At 41.1% G+C, this 20,181-nt stretch overlaps 1 pseudogene; it reads left to right on the top strand.

The window, feature by feature from the left end:
* LOC123157481 (uncharacterized) overlaps positions 1-20,181 on the top strand; it is a 61,638-nt pseudogene that overhangs the window by 26,276 nt on the left and 15,181 nt on the right.

Genomic DNA, 20,181 nt, shown 5'->3' with positions numbered 1-20,181 from the left:
ACCTATCCTATCACACCTACAAAGTACTTCTAGTTTCATATTTGTTTCCAGTAAAGCGAACGTCAAGTGTGCGTAGAGTTGTATCTGTGGTCGATAGAACTTGAGGGAATATTTGTTCTACCTTTAGCACCTCGTTGGGTTCGACACTCTTATTTATCAAAAAGGCTACAAACGATCCCCTATACTTGTGGGTTATCAAGACCTTTTTCTGGCGCCGTTGCCGGGGAGCAATAGCGTGGGGTGAATATTCTCGTGTGTGCTTGTTTGCTTTATCACCAAGTAGTTCTATTTCCTGTTCTAACTTGTTCTCTATCTTTAGTTATGGATATGGAACACGAAACACCAAAAAATAGTTGTACTTGCTACTCATGGAGATGGGAAACCTCCTAAAACCCTCGATGCTCATTATGTGAAAAATGTTACGCACTACTTTGATAACCCTGAGAAAACCCCGTTCAACTTGATAATGGGAGTAACGTTGGATCAACGTGAATACTTTAGGGATTATCGCTTGACTCAAAGGGAAAACATTTATGGGATCAAATTGAAATGTTGCAATGGTATGCTTGAGATATGATTATACTTGTTGCTCTTAGATTGAGGTTCCACACCTTCCCTATTCTTGCGAATTTAATGATAATGAAACCTTGGCTTCTTATGCTAAAGGTATATATGATTACTATGATGTGGAACGAATAGAAGAATTTGTTGCTTTTAAGGGTGCTTATGAAATTGAATCTTTGTTTAAAAAGTTTGAAGATTTTGATGATTCAGTTTATAGACCTGAAAATCTTGCTATCCTTAAATATTGCTATGATAATTATAAATACAATTATGATATTGATGTATTTATTGAAAATAACTCTGTTGTCCAAGAAGAGACTAATATTTTGCAGGAGTCTATGGAAGAAGAAATTAATGAAATTGCGAGCTCATTGGATGAAAAAGATGAGGAGGAGAGCGAAGAACAAACGGAGGAAGAGCGGATTAGCTACCCATGCCCACATTCTAATGAGAGTAACTCTTCAACTCATACATTATTTAATGCCCCTTCGTTCTTACCGAAGGATGAATGCTATGATAATTTCTATGATCCCGTTGATTCATTTGAAATATCCCTTTTTGATGAACTTGATGCTTGTTATGCTTGTGGCCAAGATGCCAATATGAATTATGCTTATGGAGATGAACTTTCTATAGTTCCTTATGTTAAGAATGACATTTTTGCTAGTGCACCCACACATGATAGTCTTATTATCTTTTTGAATTCTCCCAACTACACTATATCGGAGAAGTTTGCTCTTGTTAAGGATTATATTGACGAGTTGCCTTTTACCGTTGCACATGATGATTTTGATGAATATAATATGCATGTGCTTGCTGCTCCTACTTGCAATTATTATGAGAGAGGAACTATATCTCCACCTCTCTATGTTTCCAACACGATAAAATTGCAAGGAACTGCTTATGCTATGTATTGGCCTTTACTTGATGTGCATGAATTGTTCTTGTATGACATGTCGATGCATAGGAAGAGAGTTAAACTTCGTCATTGATTGATATATGTTTCTTTGTGCTCACTACTAAATGGTAAATCATTGTTGATTCAAATTGGCTTTGATATACCTTGGGATCCGGGTGGATCCATTACTTGAGCACTTTATGCCTAGCTTAATGGCTTTAAAGAAAGCGATGCCGAGGAGACAACCCGGAAGTTTTAGAGAGTCATTTATTTCTGTTGAGTGCTTTTATAAAGTTTAAAAAACAAAAAAATATAGAGGGGAACTTAAAAACTTCTTCACAAAAGAGAAGCGATTGGAGGTTATGCATTGGAGAAGTGAGGGTCGACCTTGAACGCTTGTGTTCATGCTCATGGAAACAATGTAGAATTTTTCATGGAGATTCTCACAAAAATAATTATCCCCTTGTACAATTCCATTGTATTATAAAAATAATGTGCCAAGATTTGCCTTTAGGATGATTAGATTGTTTGTTGGTTTGCGCGGTGCAAAAACAGAAATTTTTGTTCCCAGAAATACAATTGTTTAAATTAACTGGAACGCCATAAAATTCTGAAACTTTTTGCACAGTCTTTCTATACAAATTTTTTATTTCTTCCTAATTTTTTGGAATTTTTAGAGTTACAGAAGTATGGTGGATGTTCGAATCTTTACAGACTGTCCTGTTTTCACAGATTGTTGTTATAGCTTCATTATTTGTGTATGTCTGAATTCTTGTTGAAGCCTCCTTCACTTGGGGCCATAGAATTGTGATAGCATACAGTGGGTAATGTTTGTTTACAATTATACAATAATGTTACAGCAGTACATGATGGGATTTCATTGCCATATTCACTAAACCCGCCACTAAAAATTCGGTTAAGTTTTGTGTGGATGAAGTGTTCGAAGATCGAGGAGGTCTCGATGTGAGGAGAAGGAGGAGAGGCAACAGCTCAAGCTTGGGGATGCCCAAGGCACCCCAAGTAAATATTCAAGGAGACTCAAGCGTCTAAGCTTGGGGATGCCCCGGAAGGCATCCCATCTTTCTTCAACAAGTATCGGTATGTTTTTGGATTCGTTTCGTTCATGCGATATGTGCAAATCTTGGAGCGTCTTTTGCATTTATTTTTCATTTTTATTTTATGCACCATGCTGGTATGAGATAGTCCATGGTTGATTTATAGAATGCTCATTGCACTTCACTTATATCTTTTGAGTATGACTTTATAGAATGCTTCATGTTCTTCACTTATATCATTTGATGTTTGGATTGCCTGTTTCTCTTCCTATAGAAAACCGTTGTTTGTAGAATGCTATTTTGCTTCACTTATATATACTAGAAAACCATCTTTTGTAGAAAGAATTAAACTCTCATGCTTCACTTATATCTATTTAGAGATTCAAAAGGAATTGGTCAATTGCATGGTTAGTCATAAAATCCTACATAAAACTTATGGATCACTGAATATGATATGTTTGATTCCTTGCAATAGTTTTGCGATATAGAGATGGAAAATGTGGGAGGTACTAGTAAACGGTTGTGGTTAGTAAGAATATTGGTGTTAAGGTTTGTGATTCCCAAAGCATGCACGTATAGTCTCTCGTTATGCTATGAAGTTGGAGCATGATTTATTATTGATTGTCTTCCTTATGAGTGGCGGTCGGGGACGAGCGATGGTCTTTTCCTACCAATCTATCCCCCTAGGGGCATGCATAGTAGTACTTTTCTTCGAGGGCTAATAAACTTTTGCAATAAGTATATGAGTTCTTCATGACTAATGTGAGTCCATGGATTATACGCACTCTTACCTTTCCGCAATTTGCTAGCCTCTACGGTACCGTGCATTGCCCTTTCTCACCTCGAGAGTCAGTGCAAACTTCGCAGGTGCATCCAAACCCCGTGATATGATACGCTCTATCACACATGAGCCTTATTATATCTTCCTCAAAACAGCCACCATACCTACCTATTATGGCTTTTCCATGGCCATTCCGAGATATATTGCCATGCAACTTCTACCGCTTCCATTTGATGACTTGAGCATTCATTGTCATATTGCTTTGCATGATCATACAGCTGACATAGTAGTTGTGGCTCAGCCACCGTTCATCATTTTTCATACATGTTATGCTAGATCATTGCACATCCTGGTACATTGCCAGAGGCATTCATATAGAGTCATATTTTGTCATACGTATCGAGTTGTAATTTTTATTTCTTTTCAGTTATAAGTAAATAGAAGTGTGATGATCATCATTATTCATTTTTAGAGCAATGCCCCAGTGAGAAAAGGATGATGGAGACTATGATTCCCCCACAAGTCGGGATGAGACTCCGGACAATGAGAGAAAAAGGAAAAGGAAAAAAAAGAAAAAAAGAAAAAGAAAAAAATAAACAAAGAGAGAAGGGGCATTGTTAGTATCCTTTACCACACTTGTGCTTCAAAGTAGCACCATGTTTTTCATATGGAGAGTCTCCTATTTTGTCACTTTCATATACTAGTGGGAATTTTTCATTATAGGATTAGATGCACACCCACTTAGTTTCATATTGAGCTTTCATACACTTATAGCTCTTAGTGCATTCGTTGCATGGCAATCCCTACTCCTCACGTTGATATCAATTGATGGGCATCTCCATAGCCCATTGGTTAGCTGCGTCGATGTGAGACTTTCTTACTTTTTTGTCTTCTTTATGTTTACCCCTATCATCATACTCTATTCCACCCGTGGTGCTATATCCATGGCTTGCGCTCATGTATTGCGTGAGGGTTGAAAAATCTAAAGCGTGTTAAAAAGTATCAACCAATTGCTCGGCTTGTCATCGGGGTTGTGCATGATAAATACTTTGTGTTAAGAAGACAGAGCATGACAAGACTATATGATTTTGTAGGGATAACTTTCTTTAGCGTTGATATTTTGAAAGACATGATTGTTTGTTGGGATGCCTGAGTATTGATGTCTTTATGTCAAATTATAGACTATTGCTTTGAATCACTTATGTCTTAATATTCATGCCATGATTAGATATATGATCAAGTTTATGCTAGGTAGCATTCCACATCAAAAATTATCTTTTTTATCATTTACCTGCTCGAGGACGAGCAGGAATTAAGCTTGGGGATGCTGATACGTCTCCGTCGTATCTATAATTTTTGATTGTTTCATGCCAATATTATACAACTTTCACATATGTTTGGCAACTTTTTATATGATTTATTGGACTAACCTATTGATCCAGTGCCTAGTGACAGTTCCTGTTTGTTGCATGTTTTTTGTATCGCAGAAAATCCATATCAAACGAACTCCAAACGCGATAAAAATTTACGAAGATTTATTTTGGAATTTATGTGATTTTTGGGAGGTGGAATCAACGCAAACGGGGGCCCATAGAACCCACAACCCACCAAGGCATGCCAGGCACCCCCTGGCGCGCCCAGGTGTCTTGTGCCCTCCTCGAAGGTCGGTTGGGGCCCTTCTTCTGGCAAAAAAAGATAATTTATGGAAAAAAATCGTGTAAAAATTTCAGCGCAATCGGAGTTACGGATCTCCGGGAATTTAAGAAACGGTGAACGACCAGATCTGGAGAACGCGAAATAGAAGAGAACAGAGAGGGAGATCCAATCCCGGAGGGGCTCCTGACCCTCCGCCGCCATGGAGACCAAGGACCAGAGGGGGAATTCTCCTCCCCATCTAGGGGGAGGCCAAGGAAGAAGAAGAAGTAGGAAGGCTCTCTCCCCCTCGCTTCCGGTGGCACCGGAGTGCCACCGGGGCAACGATCGGGACGACGATCTACATCAACAATCTTGCTACCGTCAATACCAACTTTCTCCCCTCTATGCAGCGGTGTAACACCACTTCTCCCAGCTGTATTCTCTACTTAAACATGGTGGTCAACTCCATATATTATTTCCCAATGATCTATGGTTATCCTATGATGTTTGAGTAGATCCGTTTTGTCCTATGGGTTAATCGTGATCTTGGTTGGTATGATTGTAAATTTTATTTATGGTGCTGTCCTATGGTGCCCTCGGTTCTCGCACAAACATGAGGGGCCCTCGCCGTAGGGTGTTGCAATATGTTCATAATTTGCCTATGGTGGGTTGCGAGAGTGACAGAGCTTAAACCCGAGTAGGTGGGTTGTTGCGTATGGGAGTAACGAGGACTTGATACTTAATGCTATGGTTGGGTTTCACGACCTTAATGATCTTTAGTAGTTGCGGATGCTTGCTAGGGGTCCAATCATAAGTGCATATGATCCAAGTAGAGAAAGTATGTTAGCTCATGCCTCTCCCTGATATAAAATTGCAAGAATGATTACCGGTACTTGTTATCGATTGCCTAGGGACAAATAACTTTGTTGTTGACAAAAGCTCTCTACTAAAACTAACTAAGTTGTGTCTATTTCTAAACATCCCCTAGATTTTATTTACGTGCTCTTTATTATCTTGCAAACCTATCCTATTGAAGGAAATATGCCCTAGAGGCAATAATAAAGTTATTATTTATTTCCTTATTTCATGATAAATGTTTATTATTCATGCTAGAATTGTATTAACCGCAAACTTAGTACATGTGTGAATACATAGACAAACAGAGTGTCACTAGTATGCCTCTACTTGACTAGCTCGTTGAATCACAGATGGTTAAGTTTCCTAGCCATAGACATGAGTTGTCATTTGATTAACGGGATCACATCATTAGGGAATGATGTGATTGACTTGACCCTTTCAGTTAGCTTAGCACTTGATCGTTTAGTATGTTGCTATTGCTTTCTTCATGACTTATACATGTTCCTATGACTATGAGATTATGCAACTCCCGTTTACCGGAGGAACACTTTGTGTGCTACCAAACGTCACAACATAACTGGGTGATTATAAAGGTGCTCTACAGGTGTCCCCGAAGGTACTTGTTGAGTTGGCGTATTTCGAGATTAGGATTTGTCACTCCGATTGTCGGAGAGGTATCTCTGGGCCCTCTCGGTAATGCACATCACTATAAGCCTTGCAAGCAATGTGACTAATGAGTTAGTTGCGGGATGATGCATTGCGGAACGAGTAAAGAGACTTGCCGGTAACGAGATTGAGCTAGGTATGAGGATACCGACGATCGAATCTTGGGCAAGTAACATACCGATGACAAAGGGAACAACGTATGTTGTTATGCGGTTCGACCGATAAATATCTTCGTAGAATATGTAGGAGCCAATATGGGCATCCAGGTTCCGCTATTGGTTATTGACCAGAGAGGTGTCTCGGTCATGTCTACATAGTTCTCGAACCCGTAGGGTCCGCACGCTTAACGTTCGTTGACGATATAGTATCATATGAGTTATGTATGTTGGTGACCGAATGTTGTTCGGAGTTCCGGATGAGATCACGGACATGACGAGGAACTCCGGAATGGTCCGGAGATAAAGTTTGATATATGCAATAATAGTGTTTGGTCACCGGAAGGGTTCCGGAATTCAGCGGAAGGGGTTCCGGATGTTTCCCGAAATGTTTGGATACGAGAACACTTTATTTGGGCCAAAGGGGAAAGCCCACAAGGTTTTGGAAAGCGCAAAAGGAAGTTTTGCGGAATCCAGGGGCCAGACGCCAGGGTCCCTGGCGTCTGGGTCCAGACGCCGGGAACCCTGGCGTCTGGCCCTGGAGTCCGAGAAGGACTCTTGCCTTTCGGGTGAAATCGACTTTGTGGAGGCTTTTACTCCAAGTTTCGACCCCAAGGCTCAACATATAAATAGAGGGGCAGGGCTAGAACCAGAGACACGTCAAGAAACACCAAGCCGTGTGCTGGCAACCCCGTCCTCTCTAGTTTATCCTCCGTCATAGTTTCTGTAGTGCTTGGCGAAGCCCTGCGGAAATTGTTCTTCATCGACACCGTCATCACGCCATCGTGCTGCCGGAACTCATCTACTACTTCGCCCGTCTTGCTGGATCAAGAAGGCGAGGACGTCATCGAGCTGAACGTGTGCAGAACTCGGAGGTGCCGTGCGTTCGGTACTTGGATCGGTCGGATCGTGAAGACGTACGAGTACATCAACCGCGTTCATAAACGCTTCCGTTTACGGTCTACGAGGGTACGTAGACAACACTCTCCCCTCTCGTTGCTATGCATCACCATGATCTTGTGTGTGCATAGGAAATTTTTTGAAATTACTACGTTCCCCAACACCTATCACACCTACAAAGTACTTCTAGTTTAATGCTTGTTTCCGGTAAAGCGAACGTCAACTGTGCGTAGAGTTGTATCAGTGGTCGATAGAACTTGAGGGAATACTTGTTCTACCTTTAGCTCCTCGTTGGGTTCGACACTCTTATTTATCAAAAAAGGCTACAAACGATCCCCTATACTTGTGGGTTATCAGTGATGTAATAGCTAGCATCAGAAAATGTAGGGTAAAACGAACAAAAAGCAGCGGAACCACATGCTAGTTTGCTGATGTGTAATTAAGCATAGAGAACATGAAGCAGTCTGATGGAACCAACAGGTGGCATCAGAACAACACCATTATCATAAATATAGCATGCAAGAAGTAAAATAGTAGGCTGTGGTATCTAGGAAGTACAGTAATACTTAGGACAAAACTAAAGCATTTTAACTATATGTGCACTAGTATGTAATTTAGCACATGTAACATGTTCACTGCCAGAAGTTTGGTCCTACAGGTGCAAGCAGAATAACGCGTCTCATGAAAAATTGAATGATGCCCTAAAGAAATTCAAAGGTGTGGTGCTTATACTAAGAAAGTGAACGTAGGCGCCGGCCGTTGGATAATAGAACTTGATTCTCGGCGGTGTATGGGTATCGTTGTCATACTTGATAGCTAAGGATTGTCGATGGTGCTCGTATTGCGGTTGAGTTTGGGCCGGCTGTCGCCGTCGCTGAAGCGGCTCCGGTGCTTCGGTTGCGGCGCCTGTCGACATACAAGAAAGCTCATCTGTGGTAAGTGAACAGTTGCATGATAAAGAAGAGAAAAACCGAAGGAGTACAAATCGATATAACCTGATGAGGCTGCGACTTCGGTAAAGCAGGGCCGGTGGAGTTGAATATGGTGTCCGTGGAGCGGGTCCGGTGCAGTGGACGAAGGCTTCGGCGGGCGCGGTGTACAGTGCTTTCGGTGAGGCGGATCTATTGCGGCGGACGAGGGCTTGTATGAAGGGCCAGCGATGGGGCGGAAGAGGGAGTCAGTGAAGGGCCTACACTGTGGTGGACGAGGGCGCCGGTTAAGCAGATCTGGTGCGGTGGACCATGATGGCGGTCAAGGAGATCTGGAGCGGTGGACAAGCCAGTCGCTGAAGCGGCTCCAGTGAAGTGGTGAGTTGGCAGTTGGGGGTTTCAAGGTGCGGAAGGTAGATCCGGCGGGGTGTGAGGTCCACCGCTGCGGCGGAGGACTAGATTCGGCGGCTTGCCGTGATTGGGGGGTCGGGGAGGGGCAAAGAGGGGAAACCAATGGAGTTACCAAAACAGCCCTTTTTCGTTCATGTGGCAGGGGTAAAACAGCAATATCGCAATGCTAAACTTTCGGGCGCGAGATATTTCGATGTGAGCGGGAAGTTTGAAAGGTTTTGGCGCCTGGAATTATAAGTGCTCTGCTCTTATACGGCCGACTATGATATTATGGCCGAGAATTTATTTGTTTTGCACGCATGCTGGACGCAAAACGTTACGCATGCTGGAACGCAAGCTGTTTTTTTATGGGACGCATTTGAACTTTAATTAATTCTCACAAAAATATAAACACAAGCTGGCATGGAAGGAATTCAAACCACGGACATCCTGGTTGCCTAACAAACAAGTGGACCAACAGGCCACACTTTGGTTTACATTTAACTGCTAGCTAGCAACTTATATGCACGATTCCGCGTATCGCTTTGCACATGTTTTTTTGACTGAAGTTTCTGTTTAATTTTCATGATACATAAATTTTTCTCATATGAAAAACTAAAATAATTATCAATATGTAATTATTATTTAATTTATATCTTTACTCTCTTTTCATTATTGTGTACCTTGAAGAATAAACATGAAATTTTTCTAAAATTTGTGTGGACATAAAAAGTTGAACGTATATTAAAAATTATTGTGTAAATTTATGCATCTTCATTGAGGACCATAAGCACGAACAATTATTGTGTATCTTCATTCTATTTTTAAAACGCTCAATTATTGAAAATTGACAATATAGTATTTTAAAAACTGTTCAACGTGTATTAAATATTATTGTGTGACAAGAATAAATTCCAGAAATGTACTAACATGTTAAGTGTGTTTGTAGAAATTTAAGAATAATATTACAGAATATTTTTTAAGATGCATTCAACATTTTCAAAAAACACGGTGAACATTTTCTAAAATAATATGGAAATGAAAAATGAACATGAACATGGACGTGTCTTTCAAAAAATGCTCACCATGTTTTTAATATACGTTCAACTCTTTAATTCCGCATCAATTTTAGAAAAAGCTCATGTTTATCTCTTGAAAGTACACAATAATGGAAATAGAATAGAGATATAAAATAAACAAAAATATATATTTATAGTTATTTTATTTTTCAAATGGAAAAATTTATGTATCATGAAAACTAAACAGAAACTTCAATCGAAGAAAGACAAGATAGTAACTTAGAATAAATAAAAGGAAAATTATTCCAGTAAAAGCATATGCAGAGCGATACGTGCAATCATCTATATAAACTGCTTTCTGATAATTAAGCGCAAACCAGACCGTAGCCGGCTAGTCCGCTCGATTGTCTGGCAACGAGGATGTCCCATGTTCGAATTTCCTGTACGCTTGCTTTCTGGTATTTTTTGCGAGTATTACTTAAAATCAAGGGGTATTTTTTGCGAGAATTAATTAAAATCCAGGGGCATTTCTGTAAAAAACAACATGCATAGCTCACAGCGCGCGTAGGCAACCACTGTAATGTTGCCCAGCGACTCGATACGGCGGCATACGTCCAGAGGCACCGTATTTGAACACTCGGACAAGTTAAGACATCACTTTTGTGTATTTTTCAAGTTTAGGCACCAAACTGACCGCGTCGGACAAGTTAGGGCACCTGTAGTGTATTTAACTCCCAAAAGTACATAGTTATATGTTTCCATGCAAACATCCGTATTAATTTCTATTGAAATATATGTATCCATTTCCCGCGAAATAAATAAATAATATGTACCGTGTGTTTTTACGAGATTTTGTGGAAAGTTCATGCCACAGTAGTAGCTTTGGAAAATGAAGGACACCGATAACGCCCACACGTGTGGCATACTAGACATATGCCCACACACCGTGTGTAGCATGAGAAGTAGGCAGCCCACACGGCTGTGTGTGGGCGAACATTATAATTGCCCACATGTGTGAGCGCAGCTACTTCGTGCCACACGCCTAACAAATACTACTCATCTCCATCCCGTGTGTGTGGCACGAAGCAAAAATGCCCACACATCCTGGCGTAGCTCGTTAGGTACCCGCGGGATGACGATTTAGTTGCCATCCAGGATGGCAGATGTAGTTATTCGGGATGGCACATGTAGTTATCCGGCATGGCAAATATAGTTGTAAAAGTATGACAACTCTATCTATTTTGGTTAACTATAGTTGCCATGTCTAATTTGTGGTAGTTGCCGCGTGTAATCAAACCATAGTTGCCGTGTGTGATTAACTACTTGCCACATATGGTCAAACAGTAGTTGTCATGTGTGTTTACCTAGTTGCCACGTGTGGTCTAACCATATTTGCCATGTATGGTTAATCACAGTTGCCATGTGTGTTTATCTGGTTGCCACGTACGCGCAACTGCAGTTGCCGTCTAGCAACGAATCATGGTTGCCATGTGTGTTTACCTAGTTGCCACGTACGTGTAACTGCGGTTGCCATCCAACAATGTATTTCGCCCACACGTGCATGGACTAGGTGGTGGCTGTGTGGGCAGAAACTAGTTCGCCCACACAGCGCAGCTGGCAAACCGCGTGCTGCGGGTGTGTGGGCGAACTCTCCAACGCCTACACACTAGCCCCATCCTACATGGCATAAAAAGTATGGCAAAATATGCCAAGATTCGTGCAAACATAAACGGACGTTGATCCATGCGTGTGGGCGAGATGCAAACGCCGACACGTGTGGGCGTTAGTGTTTTCGAAAATGAAATGAAGTAGAACCTTGTGGAATATAACAACGCATATTGAGGGATGATCTACCTACTCGAAGTGAATGGGATTTACTGCATAAAAAGAAAAAAATGCGGTTCAAAGAAAGAAAGAAAACAGTGAGCTTGGGACTGGTGAGCTTCTTCTGCCTTGATGACCCATAAGTATAGGGGATCTATCATAGTCCTTTCGATAAGTAAGAGTGTCGAACCCAACGAGGAGCAGAAGGAAATGACAACCGCTTTTCAGTAAGGTATTCTCTGCAAGCACTGAAATTATCGGTAACAGATAGTTTTGTGATAAGGTAATTTGTAACGGGTAACAAGTAACAAAAGTAAACAAGGTGCAGCAAAGTGGTCCAATCCTTTTTGTAGCAAAGGACAAGCCTGGACAAACTCTTATATAAAGGAAAACGCTCCCGAAGACACATGAGAATTATCATCAAGCTAGTTTTCATCATGCTCATATGATTCGCGTTCGTTACTTTGATAATTTGATATGTGGGTGGACCGGTGCTTGGGTACTGCCCTTCCTTGGACAAGCATCCCACTTATGATTAACCCCTCTCGCAAGCATCTGCAACTACGAAAGAAGAATTAAGGTAAACCTAACCATAGCATGAAACATGTGGATCCAAATCAGCCCCTTACGAAGCAACGCATAAACTAGGGTTTAAGCTTCTGTCACTCTAGCAACCCATCATCTACTTATTACTTCCCGATAACCCACAAGTATAGGGGATCAATTGTAGCCTCTTTCGATAAGTAAGAGTGTCGAACCCAACGAGGAGGTAAAGGTAGAACAAATATTCCCTCAAGTTCTATCGACCACCGATACAACTCTACACACGCTTGACGTTCGCTTTACCTAGAACAAGAATGAAACTAGAAGTACTTTGTAGGTGTTTTTGGATAGGTTTGCAAGATAATAAAGAGCACGGGAATAAAAACTAGGGGCTGTTTAGATAAGGACACAATAAAGTTAGTATAGCGAGTGTGGAAAAGTGGTGGTAGGAGTTGCGAAATTGTCCCTAAGCAATTGACCACTTTACTAGACCGATAGCACGTTTTATGTGGGAGAGGCCACTGCTAGCATGTCATCCCTGACTTGGAATTCTATGCACTTATGATTGGAACTATTAGCAAGCATCTGCAACTACTAACGTTCATTAAGGTAAAACCCAACCATAGGATTAAGATATATTGGTCCCCCTTCAATCCCGTATGCATCAATTTCTATGCTAGGTTGAAGCTTCTGTCACTCTTGCCCTCCAATACATAGTCCTATCAACATACAACTAACCCTATGATGTGATCCACGCGCGCGCTCATATGATGGGCACCAAAGGGCAGCAACATAACCACAAGCAAATTAAATCAATCATAGCAATTCATCAACCACTGATAGGACAACGAAAATCTACTCAGACATCATAGGATGGCAACACATCATTAGACAATAATATGAAGCATAAAGCACCATGTTCAAGTAGAGGGTACAGCGGGTTGCGGGAGAGTGGACCGCTGTAGATAGAGGGGGAAAGGTGATGGAGATGTTGGTGAAGATGGCGGAGGTGTTGGTGTAGATCGCGGTGATGATGATGGCCCCCGGCGGCGTTCCGGCGCCACCGGAAGCGAGGGGGAGAGAGCCCCCCTCCTTATTCTTCTTCCTTGACCTTCTCCCTAGATGGGAGAAGGGTTTCCCCTCTGGTCCATGGTCTCCATGGCGGGGGAGGGGCGAGAGCCCCTCCGAGATTGGATATGTTTCTCTGTCTCTCTCTGTTTCTGCGTTACCCTTTTCTGCCCTTTCACCGTTTCGTATATATATGGAGATCCGTAACTCCGATTGGACTGAAACCTTCGCCATGATTTTTTTACCAAAAATTAGCTTTCTTGCGGCCGAAGAAGGGCATCAACCGCCTTCCGGGTGGCCCACGAGGGTCAAGGGCACGCTCCGCTGCGTCGTGCCCACCTCGGACACCGTTTCGCGTTGATCTTTCTCCCAGATTTTCCAAATATTCCAAAAATAAGCTCCATCCGTTTTTATCCCGTTTGGACTCCGTTTGATATGGATATTCTGCGAAACCAAAAACATGCAACAAACAGGAACTGGCCACTGGATCAATATGTTAGTCCCAAAAATAGTATAAAAAGTTGCCAAAAAGTAAATGAAAGTTGTATAATATTGGCATGGAACAATCAAAAATTATAGATACGACGGAGACGTATCACTTCCCAATGCCTTCCCCTAGGCCTAAACAATGGTGAAGTGTCATGTAGTCGACGTTCACATAACACCACTAGAGGAAAGACAACATACATCTCATCAAAATATTGAACGAATACCAAATTCACATGACTACTTATAGCAAGACTTCTCCCATGTCCTCAGGAACAAACGCCGTGATTTTTTACCAAAAATTAGCTTTCTTGCGGCCGAAGAAGGGCATCAACCGCCTTACGGGTGGCCCACGAGGGTCAGGGGCGCGCCCAGGGGGAAGGCGCGCCCCCCTGCTTCGTGCCCACCTCGGACACCGTTTCGCGTTGATCTTTCTCCCAGATTTTCCAAATATTCCAAAAATAAGCTCCGTCCGTTTTTATCCCGTTTGGACTCCGTTTGATATGGATATTCTGCGAAACCAAAAACATGCAATAAACAGGAACTTGCACTGGGCACTGGATCAATATGTTAGTCCCAAAAATAGTATAAAAAGTTGCCAAAAGTATATGAAAGTTGTATAATATTGGCATGGAACAATCAAAAATTATAGATACGACGGAGACGTATCAGCATCCCCAAGCTTAATTCCTGCTCGTCCTCGAGTAGGTAAATGATAAAAATATAATTTTTGATGTGGAATGCTACCTAGCATAATCTTGATCATGTATCTAATCATGGCATGAATATTAAGACACGAGTGATTCAAAGCAATAGTCTATCATTTGACATAAAAACAATAATACTTCAAGCCTACTAATAAAGCAATCATGTCTTTTTCAAAATAACAAGGCCAAAGAAAGTTATCCCTACAAAATCATATAGTCTGGCTATGATCCATCTTCACCACACAAAATATTCAAATCATGCACAACCCCGATGACAAGCCGAGCAATTGGTTCATACTTTTTAACGCGCTTCAGCCTTTTCAACCCTCACGCAATACATGAGCGCAAGCCATGGACATAGCACTATAGGTGGAATAGAATATGATGATGGGGGTTATGTGGAGAAGACAAAAAAGGAGAAAGTCTCACATCGACGCGGCTAATCAACGGGCTATGGAGATGCCCATCAATTGATGTCAATGTGAGGAGTAGGGATTGCCATGCAACGGATGCACTAGAGCTATAAGTGTATGAAAGCTCAAACTGAAACTAAGTCGGTGTGCATCCAACTTGCTTGCTCATGAAGACCTAGGGCATTTGAGGAAGCCCATCGTTGGAATATACAAGCCAAATTCTATAATGAAAATTCCCACTAGTATATGAAAGTGATAACTCAAGAGACTCTCTATATGAAGAACATGGTGCTACTTTGAAGCACAAGTGTGGTAAAAGGATAGTAACATTGCCCCTTCTCTCTTTTTCTCTCATTTTTTTTGTTTTTTGTTTTTTTCTGGGCCTTCTCTTTTTTTGGCCTTTCTCTTTTTTTATTTTTTATTTTCGTCCGGAGTCTCATCCCGACTTGTGGGGGAATCATAGTCTCCATCATCCTTTCCTCACTGGGGCAATCCTCTAATAATGATGATCATCACACTTTTATTTACTTACAACTCAATATTACAACTCGATACTAGAACAAAGATATGACTCTATATGAATGCCTCCGGCGGTGTACCGGGATGTGCAATGATCTAGCGTAGCAATGACATCAAAAAACGGACAAGCCATGAAAACATCATGCTAGCTATCTTACGATCATGCAAAGCAATATGACAATAAATGCTCAAGTCATGTATATGATGATGATGGAAGTTGCATGGCAATATATCTCGGAATGGCTATGGAAATGCCATGATAGGTAGATATGGTGGCTGTTTTGAGGAAGATATAATGAGGCTTATGTGTGATAGAGCGTATCATATCATGGGGTTTGGATGCACCGGCGAAGTTTGCACCAACTCTCGAGGTGAGAAAGGGCAATGCACGGTACCGAAGAGGCTAGCAATGATGGAAGGGTGAGAGTGCGTATAATCCATGGACTCACATTAGTCGTAAATAACTCATATACTTATTGCAAAGGTTTATTAGCCCTCGAAGAAAAGTACTACTACGCATGCCCCTAGGGGGATAGATTGGTAGGAAAAGACCATCGCTCGTCCCCGACCGTCACTCATAAGGAAGACAATCAATAAATAAATCATGCTCCAACTTCGGTACATAACGGTTCACCATACGTGCATGCTACGGGAATCACAAACCTCAACACAAGTATTTCTACTATCCACAACTACCCACTAGCATGACTCTAATATCACCATCTTTATATCGCAAAACTATTGCAAGGAATCAAACATATCATATTCAGTGATCTACAAGTTTTATGTAGGATTTTATGACTAACCATGTGAATGACCAATTCCTGTCATCTCTCTAAATAGATATAAGTGAAGCAAGAGAGTTTAATTCTTTCTACAAAAGATATGCCCATGCTCTAACAAATATAAGTGAAGCAAAAGAGCATTCTAAAAATGGCGGTTGTCTAAGTGAAGAGAAACAGGCAATCCAAACTTCAAATGATATAAGTGAAGCACATGAAGCATTCTATAAAGCTATACTCAAAAGATATAAGTGAAGTGCAATGAGCATTCTATAAACCAACCAAGGGCTATCTCATACCAGCATGGTGCATAAAAGAAAAATGAAAACTAAATGCAAAAGACGCTCCAAGATTGCACATATAACATGAACGAAACGAATCCGAAAACATACCGATCCTTGTTGAAGAAAGAGGGGATGCCTTCTGGGGCATCCCCAAGCTTAGACGCTTGAGTCTCCTTAAATATTTACTTGGGGTGCCTTGGGCATCCCCAAGCTTGAGCTCTTGCCTCTCTTCCTTCTTCTCACATCGAGACCTTCTCGATCATCGAACACTTCATCCACACAAAACTTTAACAGAAAACTCGGTAAGATCCGTTAGTATAATAAAGCAAATCACTACTCTAAGTACTGTTGCAAACCAATTCATATTTTTTTTTGCATTGTGTCTACTGTAATATAACTTTTCCATGGCTTAATCCACTGATATAAATTGATAGTTTCATCAAAACAAGCAAACTATGCATCAAAAACAGAATCTGTCTAAAACAGAAAGTCTGTAATAATCGGAACATTCACCATACTTCTGTTACTTGAAAATTTATGCAAAAATTAGGAAAAATAAAAAATTTGTATAGAAAGACATTGCAAAAAGAATCAGAACCATTTGACGTTCCAGTAAAAAACGAAAAATCGCGCACTACAGCCAAAGTTTCTGTCCAGCACCGTACAAACCAACAAGCATTGTGAAGATCCTAAAGGCAAACCTTGGCACATTATTTTTATTCTTAAACTTTATAAAAGCACACAACGTAAATAAATGACTCTCTAAAACTTCTGGGTTGTCTCCCTGGCAGCGCTTTCTTTAAAGCCATTAAGCTAGGCATATTGTGCTCAAGTAGTGGATCCACCCGGATCCCAAGGTATATCAAAGCCAATTTTAATTAACAATGATTTGTAATTTAGTAGTGAGCACAAAGCAACATATATCAAGTAATGACGAAGTCTAACTCTCTTCCTATGCATCGGCATGTCATAAAAGAACAATTCATGCACACATAGTAAAGGCCAATGCATAGGATAAGCAGTTTCTTGCAATTTTATCATGTTGGAAACATAGAGAGGTGGAGATATAGTTCCTCTCTCATAATAATTGCAAGTAGGAGCAGCAAGCACATGCATATTATATTCATCAAAATCATCATGTGCAACGGTAAAAGGCAACTCATCAATATAATCCTTAATAAGTGCAAACTTCTCCGATATAGTGTAGTTGGGAGAATTCAAAAAGATAATAGGACTATCATGCATGGGTGCAATAACAACAATTTCATGTTTAACATAAGGAACTATAGCAAGTTCATCTCCATAAGCATAATTCATATTGGCATCTTGGCCACAAGCATAGCAAGAATCATCAAAAAGGGATATTTCAAGAGAATCAACGGGATCATAACAGTCATCATAGCAATCATCCTTCGGTATGCACGAAGGGAAATTAAATAATGTATGAGTTGAAGAGTTACTCTCATTAGAAGGTGGGCACGGGTAGCTAATCCGCTCTTCCTCCTTTTGTTCTTCGCTCTCCTCATCATCTTTTTCATCCAATCAGCTCACAGTTTCATCAATTTATTCTTCGATAGACTCCTGAAAAATATTTGTCTCTTCTTGGACAGCGGAGTAGTCCTCAATATATGGTTCAACATAGGCATTAGAAGCATAATTATCATAGCAATATTTAAGTATGGCAAAAATTTTAGATTTGTAAAGAGTAGCACCATACTTTTCAATCAAAGAAGCAATTTCGTAAGCACCCTTAAAAGTAACAAATTCTTCAATTTGTTGAACATCATAGTAATTATAAACACCCTTAGCATGCGAAGATACGATTCCATTATCACTAAACTCACATTGGTAGGGAAGGTGTTTCTTAGGGTTTTCAGAACAAGTAAAATCATATATTTCACATAAATTCCAAGCATAGCATTGCAAACGATCAATTGTAGCCTCTTTCGATAAGTAAGAGTGTCGAACCCAACGAGGAGCTAAAGGTATAACAAATATTCCCTCAAGTTCTATCGACCACTGATACAACTCTACGCACGCTTGACGTTCGCTTTACCTAGAACAAGAATGAAACTAGAAGTACTTTGTAGGTGTTTTTGGATAGGTTTGCAAGATAATAAAAAGCATGAGAATAAAAACTAGGGGTTGTTTAGATAGGGACACAATAAAGTTAGTATAGCGAGTGTGGAAAAGTGGTGGTAGGAGTTGCGAAATTGTTCCTAAGCAATTGACTACTTTACTAGACCGATAGCAAGTTTTATGTGGGAGAGGCCACTGCTAGCATGTCATCTCTGACTTGAAATTCTATGCACTTATGATTGGAACTATTAGCAACCGTCCGCAACTACTAACGTTCATTAAGGTAAAACCCAACCATAGCATTAAGATATATTGGTCCCCCTTCAATCCCGTATGCATCAATTTCTATGCTAGGTTGAAGCTTCTGTCACTCTTGCCCTCCAATACATAGTCCTATCAACATACAACTAACCCTATGGCGTGATCCACGTGTGCGCTCATATGATGGGCACCAAAGGACAGCAACATAACCACAAGCAAATTAAATCAATCATAGCAATTCATCAACCACCGATAGGACAACGAAAATCTACTCAGACATCATAGGATGGCAACACATCATTGGATAATAAAATGAAGCATAAAGCACCATGTTCAAGTAGAGGGTACAGCGGGTTGCGGGAGAGTGGACCGCTGTAGATAGAGGGGGGAAGGTGATGGAGATGTTGGTGAAGATGGCGGAGGTGTTGGCGTAGATCGCGGTGATGATGATGGCCCCCGGCGACGTTCCGGCACCACCGGAAGCGAGGGGGAGAGAGCCCCCCCTCCTTCTTCTTCTTCCTTGACCTTCTCCCTAGATGGGAGAAGGGTTTCCCCTCTGGTCCATGGTCTCCATGGCGTGGGAGGGGCGAGAGACCCTCCGAGATTGGATCTGTTTCTCTGTCTCTCTCTGTTTTTGCGTTCCCCTTTTCTGCCCTTTCACCGTTTCGTATATATATGGAGATCCGTAACTCCGATTGGACTAAAACCTTCGCCGTGATTTTTTTTACCAAAAATTAGCTTTCTTGCGGCCGAAGAAGGGCATCAACCGCCTTACGGGTGGCCCACGAGGGTCAGGGGCACGCCCCGCTGCCTCGTGCCCACCTCGGACACCATTTCGCGTTGATCTTTCTCCCAGATTTTCCAAATATTCCAAAAATAAGCTCCGTCCGTTTTTATCCCGTTTGGACTCCGTTTGATATGGATATTCTGCGAAACCAAAAACATGCAACAGACAGAAACTGACACTGGGCACTGGATCAATATGTTAGTCCCAAAAATAGTATAAAAAGTTGCCAAAAAGTAAATGAAAGTTGTATAATATTGGCATGGAACAATCAAAAATTATAGATACGACGGAGACGTACCACTTCCCAATGCCTTCCCCTAGGCCTAAACAATGGTGAAGTGTCATGAAGTCGACGTTCACATAACACCACTAGAGGAAAGACAACATACATCTCATCAAAATATCGAACGAATACCAAATTCACATGACTACTTATAGCAAGACTTCTCCCATGTCCTCGGGCACAAACGTAACTACTCACAAATCATATTCATGTTCATAATCAGAGGTGTATTAATATGCATGAAGGATCTGAACATATGATCTTCCACCAAATAAACCAATTAGCATCAACTACA

Source organism: Triticum aestivum, chromosome 1D, assembly GCF_018294505.1.
Source record: "Triticum aestivum cultivar Chinese Spring chromosome 1D, IWGSC CS RefSeq v2.1, whole genome shotgun sequence".
NCBI lineage: Eukaryota > Viridiplantae > Streptophyta > Magnoliopsida > Poales > Poaceae > Triticum > Triticum aestivum.
Note: the sequence above shows the minus strand (reverse complement) of the source record. Positions and strands in the feature narration are given on the sequence as shown.